Source organism: Ursus arctos, unplaced genomic scaffold (genome assembly GCF_023065955.2).
Source record: "Ursus arctos isolate Adak ecotype North America unplaced genomic scaffold, UrsArc2.0 scaffold_27, whole genome shotgun sequence".
In the NCBI taxonomy this organism is placed as follows: domain Eukaryota; kingdom Metazoa; phylum Chordata; class Mammalia; order Carnivora; family Ursidae; genus Ursus; species Ursus arctos.
Window position 1 is genome coordinate 37,657,842 of NW_026622952.1, and position 14,673 is coordinate 37,672,514.

A 14,673-nucleotide genomic window follows, 5' to 3' on the forward strand; every position below is an offset into this window, starting at 1 on the left:
ATTGTGAGATAATTCCTTACTTTATCAAGTAAGGAAGAACTAAGAGCAAGGAATGACATTGTGGCTTGGAAAAATGGTTGGCTTTGGTAGATAAAAACCTGATATTGCCTTTGGAAAAAGTTGTTCCTGATCAATTTTTTTTTTTTTTCCTGTGGAATGGTTAGGTTGCGAGTCAATTCTCTGGGTAATGAGGTTGTGTCTACATAGTCAGTTGGGGATTCTTCATAGAATTCAAGTCAATTTAGTTATGTATTGTTTAGTTTTTGAAGACTCTTTATTGTAGTCCACAGACAAAAGTGCACATTTTCTGAATGTATACAGCTTACAAATTGTCACAATCATCACTATGGTATCCAGCCTCCACATCAAGAAATAGAACATTACCAGCCTCTGGAAGCTCTGTTTATGTTTCTTTCCAGACACTTCTCCCTCTCTTAAGGTAACCACTATTCCTTATTTCTCAGTTATAGATTACTTTTGATTTTTCCTAACTTTGTATAAATTGAATCACAGAGAATGTATTCTTTTGGGTCTGGCTTCTTCGTTTGACATTATATTTGTTAGATTTATCTATATTACTAAGGGGAGTTTTAGACTGTTTATCTTCATTGCTGTATGTATTTTATTGTGTGAATATATCACAACTTATTTATCCATTCGACTATTTTGTGGGTAGCTCCCAGTTTTAATGATTAGGAATAGTTCTGCTCTTGGTCATTAATGCACACTTTTTTTTTTTTTTTTTGGTGACAGTATCTATGCATTTCTGTTGTATACATTCTTGCCTTTAAAAAGTACACTTTGTTATAGTTATTTAAGAGTATTTGCCAGCTCCAATATTCAAATCATCTGTCGGTCTGCATCTATTGGTTTACTCTTTTCCTCTTGATTATTGGTCATATTTTCTTGGCTCTTGCATGCTTAGTAATTTTTGATTTTATGCTGTAAGTTATCATTAAGAGTCACAGAGGATCCAAAAGGCTTTGTCTCCCATCAAAGTGCAGGCAGACAGATACAGAGTAAGGGGAGCATCCCCTCAATCCAGTCAGAGATTGCACTGGGCCAGGGCTGAACGGGTTGCAGTGTTAGTAAAAAATAATGACATCTTGCTTGCTCCCATTCCTTGAATGTAGTTCTCTGATATTTTGATCGAAAGACCATTAATTGTCCTTCTCTTCAGTCTTCCTTAAAGACCCCAAGAGATCCAGCTCTGTGCTTTGAACGTTTCCAGTCCAGCTCTCAAGCCGCCTTTCCCAGGCAATTTTGAGAAATGGCAAAGTCTTAAGGAAGGACGGATCCTGTACTTGAGGCAGATTTCTCCCCCGGCAGGCGTGTTCCCTCAGCCCTGTGAACCTTCAGGAAATCTCGTTCTGCCTTTAGGAGTTTAAGCCCTGGCTCTACAACCTTTTACAAAACGTCAGAACTCAGCCCATGTCCCGTGAGGTAAACAGCAGTATATTTGCAGCGCTTCCAAGTTTCCATGTTGTCTTCCTGCACAACACAACCGCGACGTGCTTTTCTGGTTTCTCTTTCCCGTGCTCAACAGCTCTGATCGGACCCTAGGCTACACTCAGCCTTAGCCTAGAACCAGCAAATGCCTATCACCAGACACCCTTATCATATTTCTGTCCCCCCTGAAATTTTAGTTGGTTTACTGTTTGTTGTTTCCATAGCTCTCTGATGTCTTCACAAACCTATTACTCTTAAATCTATCTCTCTCTTTCAGCTTTGGCAGCACAAAGGCTTTGGCCCCTCACCACATCCTACATCTCAGAAACAGAAGTCAAGTATATTAATTTCAACTACAGGTTGTAATATAGAATTCTTTGTATTTTACAGAGTACATTCTCTCAATTTGTATTCTCACAGCAATTCTGTGAATTAAGCCGATGTGCATCAGTCTTTCTATTTTATGGATTAGGGACTAGGGTCTAATAAATTAAATCTCTTGCAAAAAGTCAATCTGCCAAGGGGCAGAGAAGGACCTTTTATCTTTCAATTCCCTAAAATCCGGTGCTATTTACTGCACTCCACAACTATGTTTAACACATAAATACAAACACAGTCACAAACAATTTGGCAGACATTTACATATCAAACACAGATTTGAGACCAGTAGGATAATTTTATATGTCTTGTTTTTTTAAACTTGATACCAGTGGGGGAAAAAATAAACACAACTGGAAACCTATATACATGGTGGGGTTAATAGGACACTAAAAACTATAGCCCTCCCCCGCCAAATTCATCCTGCCCTCTGTCACGGGTAACGCCTAGAATGTCATCATTCTGACTTTAAACCTTTGGGTAAATGCAATCTTCCTGCGATTCCGTGTCAAAACACAGATATTCCTGTTTTTTATATCATGAGGAGAACGAAACTTTCAGAGGATGGAAACATGTAAGAAGTGAGCCAGAGTGCTGAAGTGTACCAAAGTGAAAAGAACGGATAACGCACAGATGGACAGTGCACACGTGTCAGAACGCCAACACAGGCGCAGGTGAACTGCGAACAGCGGGATGGTCAGAGAAGACCAGTGTGGTGAGGGGTCAGGTAACCATAAAGTGGTAGATGTGATAGGTGAAAGAAACCTGAGGGGTATGCTGAACTGTCATCTAGTACGAAGGAGAGATCGACAGTCTGAAAGTCGGATGGTGTGGGCGTATCTGCTCGGGCTCACAGCATGAATGTCATTAGAGGACAGCAGCTTCCAGTTCAACCCTGTCCCCAGATCTTCCCAGTACCTTTTGTTCATTGATGTTTCCTCTCTGCCTCTTGAAAACATTTGTGCTTATAACCCTTGACTAGTTAAATCACTTTATTTTGTAGATGAGATCCTGAGCCTGGAAAGTGGCACATCCGGCTTAATGAAGCATGTCCTTCTTGTCGTTATTCTCAGAAAGCACCTCCTCATATTAGTTCATAAACTGTCCATCATTAGTTTACCCAGTGGTTATCTCACTGCACAATGTGCTTTAAAAAAAAAGAAAAGAAAAAAACCCCACTTTTCTTTCCACTAGACTATCTCTACCTTCCCCCACCCATAAAAGAACAGACATTTTTGCTTCAGGTGATTGATAAAAGGCCGATGAGTAGAAAATATGAAGCAGATTTCAACCTACCTATAATAATTAACACTATAAATTTCAGTTGTCCCAAAAAGGAAGAGCGGTTTTGAAATAACACACACTCTGTCATTGGAAGTGTTCAAGCCAAGGTTAGGGATACTGAAGAAGGAATTCCTATATTGGAGGGAAGTTTGACTTTGAGATCTCTAAACTGCCTTCCAAGTTAAGAAACATATGTAAGTCCTAATCTGGATCTGTAGCATCTGTAAATTTAGCATCTGGATATCTACACTGGAACCCATCTCCAGTTCCAGAACCACACCTTTACTATTTGAGCACTGTGTCTATCTCTGTGTGACCTAAGACATATAAACTTGTTTGTGCGCTCACATATTTGTTTAATATAAATGTATCCCATATTTATTGTGAATGATACAGCATTTTGGGGGCTGTTGAGGAAACAACAGTGGACCAAAACAGTGTTGTGGCTAGAAGCAGCCACGTCCAGTGAGATTGTTTAGGATTAAAGGACACGATTTTGGAGTAAGGTAGCAGGGAAAGAGGTTGAGGATTCTATTTGACATCTTTGACTTAATCTGTGAGTTGATGAAACACTGCCATGGAATATTTGCTAGTGTTTAGATCTCTATCCAAAGTAGTCAGAGGCCTTGTGTTCTGGGAGGTTGTGCTGACATAAGCAAACCACTGCTGGGTCTGGGCAGGGATTGCAACCACTGAACTGGATGAGAAAGGAGGGTCCTACCAAGAGATTTTGTATCCATGTAAGTAAAGAATTCTAAAGGAGTTAAAGATTTTGTTTTCGTTCTCTCTCTTTTTCTTTTTCCTTGTGAAATAGAGAAATAAAACACTTTGTTCCATTGTAAAACTAACTAATGAAATGTTTGGAGATCCATAAGGCTAGACAATATGGCAAGGCTAATTGAGTTTTTAGAAAATTTCATTTCTTTAAATAAAACGCACAAACACATGGAAGAGTTTGCAAACTTCCTATAATTTGGAAGCAACTACTTTCTTGGCTCAAAATTTCGATAGTTTGTTTTCCTACAACTAATGTGACAGATTGAAATGGAGAAAAGAAAAGTAGAAAGGGATGGTATTAGTCCTCTAGTTTGAAACGTTCAGCAACTCGAAGGCCATGGAATAGAGTACAAAGTTCTGAATTGTTTTACTACTTTCTTATAGGAAAAGTACTTTTGGGGGGAAGAAAACAAACTTTTTGCCTAATGAGACACCATTCCTTTTCCAAATACCTATAAATACCAGCAAATTTCTTTCTAGCATCTTGCTCCATGTGGGACCTTTAGATTGCAATATTTCTATGAGGCAGGCTTGAATTAGTGTATCTAAGAATCCATTCCCAAATCTGAGGTTATGAATATTTACTGCTATGATATATTTAAGAGTTTTACAGTTTTAGCTTTTACATTTAGATTTTATCTATTTTGAGTTAATTTTTATATATGATGTGAGGTAGGGGTCCAACTTCATTGCTTTGGGTACAGATATCCAGTTGTGTTCTATTACTTAGTATCTTTTTGGGAAAGAAAACTAACTTGTTGACCCATAAGAAAGCCATTTCTTTTCTAAAAAAATTATCAGCAAATTTCTTTATAACATGCTGCTCTATGTAAGACTTTTATACCATGATATATTTTGTAAGAAGTCTGCTTGAGTTATAAATGTTGAAATTTGAACTTGCCTTCTGTCAGTTGAGAGGCTAGTGCATTTCAGGATATGTAGTAAGTTAGTATTATTTACTAATTATTTGTTAAAGGAGGATTGTTGGTGAGGTGAAATGTACTGAGAGAATAACTTTTGAGTTCAAAACCAAATTGCTACCACACATTTCTGTGACAATAAGGAAGCTACCGAACCATCCTGAGCTTTGTTTTCTTATCTATCAGATAAGGACAATAGTGTGTATCTCCTATGATGTGTTATGATGATTAAATGTGATAATGTATGTAAAACTGCCTTAAAAAATAGCTCAATAAAAATTTATTAGGATTGACTTGATTTGGCTCTAAGATAAATTCATTTTGGGGATGTAGATCTTCATATATTCTTTTGTTACAGCAGCTTTATTGAGTACACTTGCTATTACAAATGCACACATTGACATTAAATTGCACATATTTAAAGCGTACAATTTGATACATTATGATGTACACATATATCCATGAAAGCCCCACCACAGTTAAGATAGCGAACAAATGCATTACCCACAAAAAATGTCCTCTTGTCTCTTTGTAGTCACTCTTTCCTGCACCTGCTGGTCCTTCCTTCCTTAGGCAACCACTGATCTCTGATCTGCTACTACAGATTAGTGTGTATTCTCCAGAGTTTTATATAAATGGAATTACACAGTATGTATTCTTTTCTGTCTAGTTCCTTTCACTTAGAATAATGATGCTGAGATTCATGCTTACTGTTGAGTGTATCAGTAGTTCATTTATTTTTATTGCTGCTTGCGTTCCACTGTACGGGTACGTCACACTTTGTATATTTATTAACCTGTTGATGGACACTTGGTGTGGCTCCATTTTGGGGGGTACTAAAAATGAAGATGTAGGAAGGAGGAATGAACAGGTGAAGCACAGAGGATTTTTAAGGCAGTGAAACTACTTTATATGATACTATAATGGGGGACACACGTTATAATAAATTTGTCTAAACCCATAGAATGTACAACACCAAGAGTGAAAGCTAATGTAAACTATGGACTCTGGGTGATGATGTGTCAACGTAGGTTCATTAACTGTAACAAACATATCACTCTAGTCGTGGATGTTGGTAATGGGGGAAGCTACCTTTCACTCAATACCTAAACCTAAGCCTGAAACTGCTCTAAAATATTAAATCTATAAAAAAATTTTTTTAATATCCATGCACAGGTTTTTGTATGAACATATGAATTCAGTTCTCTAGTATAAACATTTAGGAATAGAATGGTTGGAACGTATGACATGTATATATTTAACTTTTTAGAAAACTGCAAAAATGCTTTCTGAAATAGTTGTACTATTTTTTATTTCCACCCATCATGTATAAATTCCAGTTTCTCCATAACCTCTCTCTCCCTTGGCACGGTCGGTCTTTTAAATTTTACTCATTCTACTGGTGTGAAGTAGTATCTCATTGTGGTTTTAACGCGCACTTCCCTGTTGATTAATGATACTGAGTTTTTATTTATGTGCTTGTCATTCGTACACCTTTGGCGAAGTGTCTGTTGACACTCTTTACCCAATTTTTATTTGGTTGTTTTGTTTTCCTGCTGAGTTTTGAGAATTTATCCTATAGACCAGATACAAGTTCTTTATCAGGTAAATGTTTCGCAAATATTTTTTCCTAATTTGTGGCTTGTCTTTTTATTCTCTCAACGGTCCTATCAAAGAACAGAAATTTTTAATGTTGATGTAGTTAAATAGGCCAATCTGCTTTTTGTCATCATCATCGTTGCTGTTGTTGGGTTTTTTTGGTGTTGTGTCTAAGCAATTTTTGCCTAGCTTAAGGTCACAAATATTTCTTTAGTTTCTTTTAGGAGTTTTCTAGTCTTAGGTCTTACATTTAGGTCTATGATCCACCGGAGCTCTTATATGTGATATAAGGTATGCATCGACATTTATTTTGTTGCACATTTATATTCCAATTATTATTCTATTACCATTTGTTGAAAAGACTTCTTTCTCCACTGTATGGTCTTTGCATCTTTCTCAAAAATTAGTTGTCTATATAAGAGTCTATTTCTGAACTCAATTCTCTTCTATTGATCTACGTATCTACTTGGATGCCAATAACACAGTGCCTTGATAACTGTGGCTTTTAATAAGTCCTGAAATTAGTAGTAAAAATCTAGTTTTGTTCTTCTTTTTTCAAAGTTGTTTTTGATTATTATAGGTCCTTTGAATTTCTGTATACATTTAAGCATGAGCTTGTGTTTGTTCTTCTCAGATTATGTTGAATCTATACTTCTATTTATTAAGACACAAATCTTAACACTGAGTCTTTTGACCCATAGAACAGTACATAGAACAGTGCTTAGGTTTTCTTTATTTTTCTCAGCAGTGTTTTGTAGTTTTCATTGTAGAGGTATTTCACATTTTTGATGCTACTGTTAATGGTATTCCTTGTTAAATTTCAGTTTCCATTTGTTCATGACTAGTCTATAGATATAACATTGACTTTTCTATATTGATCTGGTATCCTGCAAACTTGCTAAAATCATTTATTAATTCTAGTGGCTTCTTTTGTAGATCCCAATGAATTTTCTACATAGACGACTTTGTCAGTTGTAAATAAAGACAGTTGTACTTATTTCTGTCCAATCGGGATGCATTTTATTTCTGTTTTTTGTAATATTGCACTGGCTAGAAGCTCTAGTTCAATGCTGAGTAGAAATGGTGAGAACAGATGACCTTGATATAATGTTCTTTGTGTTTCTTGAGCTTTGTGTTTATTGAACTTCTCGAATCTGTGGTTTTATAGTTTTAATCAAATCTGGAAATATTTGACTATTATTTCTTCAAATTTTTTTCTTTTGTTTCCCTCTTTTCTCTCTTTTCCCTCAAGGATGCCAATGAAACATGTATTAGGCTTTCTGATGTTGTCCCACAGTTCACTGATGCTTTTTCACTTTTTTTTGGGGGGGTGTTTTAATACTTCTTTTTCTTCAAGTTCATAATATTTTCTTCTGCAATGTCTAGTCTGTTGTTACTCCCAATCAGTGTATTTTTTAAATTCCCTTCCCCTGCTTCCCCGACTAAAGCAACACCCTTCTGAGTATTCTACCCAATGCCTTGGAATTATGATGTTTTCCAGTATGCTTAGTAGAACAGGAACTACTTTTTCCTCTGTGTGCAAGCCTGGCACTGTTCCCTTGAATCCTTCTAATGGTTCTCCCCCTCCTCTTGGGTGGTTTGGTCACTCATCAGTGCTCTCCTAGATACTCAAATGGGCTCTCCACAGATCTCCAAAATCCTCTCTCTGTGCAGTTCTTGGGCTTTGTGCAAAGAATACACCTTGCAGAATTATTCATACTTTATAAACCAGGGGTCAGCAAACTATTTATATAAAGGGCCAGATGGTAAATATTTTAGGTTTTGCAGGCCATGTGGTCTCTGTTGCAACTATTGATTCTGCCATTAAAACATTAAAGCACTTATAGTATGTAAATGAATGGGCACGGCTATGTTCCGATAAAACTTCACGCGCAAAAGCATGTGGCAGGTCAGATTTAGGTTATGGGCCTCAGTTTATTGACTAGTGACTGCCTTTTGGATTTTGTTTTATTTTGTTTTTGTAGTTACTATCTCTTGGATGGAATTTAAGACAGAAAAGCTCATTCCATATTCAAAGTCGAAAGAAGAGTATACTGCTATTGAAAATGTTCAGATTGGTGTCTACTGACACTTGGGTTCATTATTTTTGTCTTCTGTTTCTGGAATGCTAAGTAGTGAATCATTTGATGCTGACATTTAAGCTAATTGCTCTTTAATGTACATTTGACATATGAGGCAACATATTGCAATCTAAAAATAATTAAGATAAATCATTTGCTTATATTGCTGTGGAAAAGACCAACTATGCTCCATCCTCCTCCCTCAGAGTGTCTGAACCAGAGGATGCCACAGTCGAGAGAGAATGGGTACTTGCTGCTCCTGTCACACCTCAGTGTCTCGGTGCAGTAACCAGGACCAGCACACGGAGCACTGGTGGCAGCTCCCAGGATGCCCTCTCTGTCATCAGACAACCTCTCCAGATGGGGCTGCATTCCAGGGTTTGCTCTCCTGAATTCCTCTGGAGTGCTTTGGCAGGCAGCCAGTGTGCTCTGAAGGATTACGTTCTGCTCCCTCCCTCTCCATAAACCCCACAGAGGATTTCCCTCTTTAAAACACTGGCTCCAACCAGCAGGTCCAATAAGTGGGCCTATTTGAAAGTTGAATATCTTGGGAATTATGCTGCACAAACAGGTCATAGTTGAATAACTAGTATGTGCAAATTGACTTTTCTCTTTGGGGTGGGTGGTGGGAAACCGTTATTGTTTTCTCTAGGGAGATTACCATCCTATAACAACTGTCAGGGGCACAATACATGTTTGAGTAGAGTGGATCATTTGTTTCTATGGGCACCCCACTTTCAGTTGTAAAGTTAACTGATCATATTTCAAAAGCATGTTATAATGTATGTTCTTAAAAGGAAATCTTTTCTCTATGTTAAGCAAGTAAAGGTTTCCAACTTTATTCTATGTGATTACATATTATGAAATCAAAAGGCTATCAGTTATTTCTATACAAAGCTAATTTTTAGTTTTTTGTAAATACAGATTTTTGGCAAGCTTTCAAATAAAATGCATGTGCCATTTTTTGATATTGTAATTTTTCAAACAGAGGTCCATTCTATGAACAGATTTACCACATTTAATTAAATAAGTATTCATTTAACACATATTATATGTAATGCATCTTTGTTATAAAGTAACCTCTATGATAGCTAAAACTATGTGTGTCTTTCTCATCACTGTATCCTTAATGGCTAGAGGAACCCGACACATAGTTATATCATTAAATATTTTACAGTAAATGAGTGAATGGATATAACTGACCTTCCTGGGTGGGGTGACTGAATAACTACTGAAATGAAAAAAGGTAAATATGCTTACAGAAAATAGTAACTTCATTTTTATAGTGTTTAAAGTGGGGAGGGTCTTCTCTGCTGAGCAGAGCTTAACTAGGCAGTGTTATCTTCCAAGAAGGTCTTTGATGGCAAGACATTTTATAGAGAACATCGGAGAAAACAGTCTTACTTCTAGAACAATCTTTTTTGTTGTTATTATTACTAGTTTCTATCTATATTGAACTGTGGTTAGAAACGATAGTTTGTATTATAGTGGTTCTTTGCAATTTGTCTTTGAATCACTTTTCGTCTGCCTCTGCAAAGTGGATTTCTAGCCACCCCCACTTTACCCTATTGCTGACCCTGTAGGCTTTCTGGGTTCGGGTTCTTGGCAGAGATCTCAGACCCTATAAAGACATGAAACCAAAGTTCAAGGCCACCCAAAACTGGTAGATGCTTAACTGCCTAGGACTGTTTTCACTTCATTTCTGACCATACAGTTGCTTCCTTATTTTTCCCCTGAAGCTCACCCATTCATACATAAGGGAGTATGAATACTTCTCACAGCACTCTCATAGGGTTCACAATGGAATGTCCAGGTCTCTTGGTGAAATACTGTGAGATACAGACATCTTCTCTCAAGGTTCAAGGTTCCTTCTCCCCATGTCTTTAGGGCCAGGAAGGAGGGGTAAAGAGTGAGAAAGCGAGTCGTAAGCACTCGGTTTTGGCATCACTATCTATTCAATTGGAACAAGGTTTGATCGTGGTAGAGATTGATAATGCAGGAAGCTGGAAGACAGAAATTTGGTTCAGAAAATGTGGCATACTTTTAAACTAATTAAAACTTCTTGATCACGTTCTAATGGTCAGCTGTCTCCTGTGCAAAATGGGAGTGAGGATAGAGCCACGAGTTTCTAACTTTGCTTGCAATGTTTAACATGAGCAAAGTGCTATTTAAAAAAATAATCTTAGAATTCCATCGAATTTTATCACCTTTATTCATTGTTGGAAATAACAATTTAAATTGTTTATTATAACATGTTATAAATGCTACTTTTTTATTCATGTGAAATAATATAGTCTATTACTATTATTTAGTGTTTTACTTAGAGCCATTGTCCTGCAGTGACTGTAAAAAGATATTGTCCCTGTCTTCCAGAAATGATTATTGTCCAAGTTGAGCTGAAACTGAACCACTATCACTATAGACCAGGCTGTATTGGTAGTATACTTTGTGTGTATTAACATAGTTATTTTTATGCCCTTCATTCGCAGATCGTCATACACCTTTCCCAGTGTGTGTATGTACCTATTTTCCAAGTTGATACATGAATAATAAACAAGGATGTCAGTAGCATAGTCATAAAGCAATGGAATATCTTAGGAATTTTAGGAAAACTATATATATCTGTATATATATCTATATCTATATCTATCTATCTATCTATCTTACATTTTACTACTCAAGGTGTAAGTGAAAGATACTAGAAGACCCATATAAAGGCGTTAATAAACCCAAATTTTAGTAACTCAGCAACTACTTCTCCTATATAATACAGCTTTTGCATCCACAGTTCAAGTGGCTTAAATTTCATTATTTAGTCGTTACTCAGTTGTTATTCCTATGAGAGAGTGAGTCATGAAATTTCTGTTTCCATCATACTTAAACTCAGAATTTCAGGCAGTTTTATGAAACCTACATGCTTTATGATATTTTGCCTCCTTTTTCCTTACTGTTTACCTTGGAGAGTGTATAAAGATTCTTAACTTACTACCATGTAATCAAGTTCATCTTAAGGCTGAGGCAGGTAACAAGTTGCCAACCATAGTATTTTTAAGGGCTTTATAGAAATGATCTACCCCTTACAGCATTAAAAAAAATCACACAGACCAAGAATCCAGGCACTGGAGTACGAGAGGAAGAGCTTGGGATTGACGTCCTAGCTATCACTCGCTAACCGTATGAAGTGTAGGTCAAGGAAGGTGAAATGCCAATTACAAACAGTTCTACCTAATCCTATCTGTGCAAGGCTGGCACGTTTCCTAACCTCACGAGCTTCGGTTTTGTCCACAGAAAAATGATACTGCTCTACACAGAAGACGGCCATCACGCATAAACAAAGTAGTGTATTTTATTGCCTTTAAACCATTAAGTGCTATAAATATGTGCTGTAATCACTATGCATTGTAGAGTATTGTGGATTCTAACTTGCATTTTCACTTTAACTCCTATGATTTTAATTTTATCTGGAAATTATTTTTATATGGGTTGGGAGATAAAGAAATGTGAGAATATTGGAAAAGTAGAGGTTAGGATCACACACAATCAAGGGAAATGAAAAGATCACTTTTTAGGAAAGAAAAAAAATAAGCAGTATCTTTCAAATTTTATTTTGTTTTTTTGAGAATTTAAAATAAATTTTAGGAGTGATTGGGCTGTTCCTTTGGGCAACTGGTTCTCTTCATTATCATTATCATCACATCCTTATCCTTAGCTTCATTCACAGATATAATAAAAATAAAAAATAATAATGTATTTCCCTAAAATAATAAAAATAAAGTAAAGTAGACTCCCTCATTAATGGCGTGGGGAGTCTCCAAAAAGGTGTACAAAGGACTGACAGTGTTTTCTAGAACTCACTCATGGGGGAGTTGCTACAGAGGCCTCATTTTCCTCTTGCGAGAGGAGGTCTCTGCCCAACACCTGGCAACAGTCTACGATAAAACTGTTCACACCCAGGCTCTGAAATACTTATGGGTGAGCGGTAAGAGATTTTTGATATTGTTATAGAAACTAAGCCAAAAGTAGAAATTCGTTAAATGCAGGTAGGTGAGTATTTGGACACACACACACACACACACACACACACACACACATCCCCAATGCATGTGCATGCAGCAACACTGCTCATTTCCAAATTTACCAAGATGAAGCAAGCTACAATCTGGTAAATGTACTGAACTCCATGTGTTTCACATACCTTAGCAAATCTGAAACAATTCCTTTGTGTTAAACCAAAAAATGTCTGTCAGGAAAGCAGGCAGGTATCTGCCCCCTAACAGGGCTGGAGGAAAAGGCCACAGGAGCACAGAAGCTGACGGGGTTGCTTACAGAGTCTCAGACTGGTGGGCATCTCCCCAGGAGAGAGGGGCCAGGGAGGGGAAGGCAGCAGACCATGAGGAAGAGCGCTGTCCGTCGTGACGGAGGCCAGCTGGCCCACTGAGGGAGCACGGAGCTCAAGCTGCTCACGGGCTTGGGGGGTGTCTTCAACTGTGATGTCACAGCTGGCTCGGGTATCACAAATTCCCAATTTCATGCTTTTTATGAATAATGGCTCAGTGGTTAGTACCCAGCCAGAGGAATTCAAAATAAAAAATGTTTTGCTGCTTGTGACACTTGAGAGGACCACAGAAAGCAGACTTTTATACATCCTCTAGTCAATGCACTGTCTACTAATCTACCTCGTATGAGTCACTGAGAGAAAAATTCAAATGGTTTTCAGAACAGAGATCTGAGGGTCTCAAATATGTTAAATTGACATTTCTAATATTTTCCAAACAAAGCAAAATGGGAGCACAAAATACATAAGGATCAGAAATGATATTCAAATATTTCAACTTGTTTGTAGTTATTATAAACATATATTTGTGTATACATGTCTATATTCATATACAATGGAGTATTGATGAATATACACCATTTTAACTAGCCCCTGATATTATCAGTAACATATTGACTGTCCCTTGCCCCTCAAAGATTTTGTTGAAAAAAAAGATAAACAGACAAGAAATACTGTAATAAATATGAAATGAGTTTTAGGACTTGTTTATCCTTAACTTAAAGGTCGTGTAGGTGAGAGACAACCGTTGGAGTCAGAAAGAACAGAGTTTGAATTCTAGCACTATCATTTTAAAATAATAATGAAAATAAACTGAGGTACTATTTATAGAATGCTTACTATGTGCAAGGCGCTCTGTACCAGGCATTATCTACTACATTATCTATTATCTATAGAATGTTATTTATCATCCTTACAGCAATCCCATGAGGTAAATGATTAGAAAATGTATCTGCTCTTATAGCTACAGCTTCTAGCTCCTCAAAGATTTCTCAATTTCTATCTCTGGGCCCAATCGTTCTCCCAGTTTCCAAGCCTCCATGTCTGCTGAGTTGACAGGAGGCCCAGCATTCCATCAAGCACATGTCAAATGTTGAATTTATCAACTCCCCCTGCCCCCACCAAATTAGTGCCCCCATGCCACCAACTTCCTTATTTTTATGGCATGTGCCTTATTTTAATGAAATGTTACCCATCCCCTAGATAGGATTTCTCCTTTTCCCTGTCCCTAAATAATCATTCAGTCCAAGTTTGCAATGTCTCTTTTCATCTTGATGCTCTCTTTTCAATTCCTACTGCTCTCAGGCTCCATAACCACTGGGCTGACTGGTCTCTTTATATTCTTGGTTGTAGACATCAGCCGAATGCTCCGTTGTGCATGGAAATGATACCACATCTAGTGCATACACTTTCCCACTCATTCTCTCTTCTGGGACCTTCAGGACCTATAGCCCTAGCTTTACGCTTACCTGACGATGAAAACAGAGCAGTCCCGGGGGACTTCCAGCCTATGGTGCCCTCTTGCCCCCGGGACAGCACACCTGCATGTTCTACTCTGCTTCCTATCTAAAACCCGCAGAGATGTTCCTGTGGTAGGTGGAGTAGTCCCCACAAAGAGGTCTATTTCCTAATCACCGCACCTGTGAATATGTGAGCTTATATGGCAAAAAGTGATTTTACAGATGGCATTAAGATTATAGACTTCAACAGAAGGACATTATCCTGGACTTGAGCCCTTAAAAGCAGAGAACTTACTCTGCCTGGAGGAAAGTGTGGAGAGATGAGGCAGAAATGTGGCAGAAAAAGTTAGTGGAATTCGATGCCTGAGAAGGACTGCATGTGCTGTTGCTGG

At 37.5% G+C, this 14,673-nt stretch overlaps 1 protein-coding gene across 1 annotated transcript in view; it reads right to left on the reverse strand.

Annotated features, from left to right (window-relative positions):
- LOC130541898 (uncharacterized) overlaps positions 1 to 14,673 on the reverse strand; it is a 100,739-nt gene that overhangs the window by 51,345 nt on the left and 34,721 nt on the right. The gene's annotated exons all lie outside the window — the stretch shown is intronic.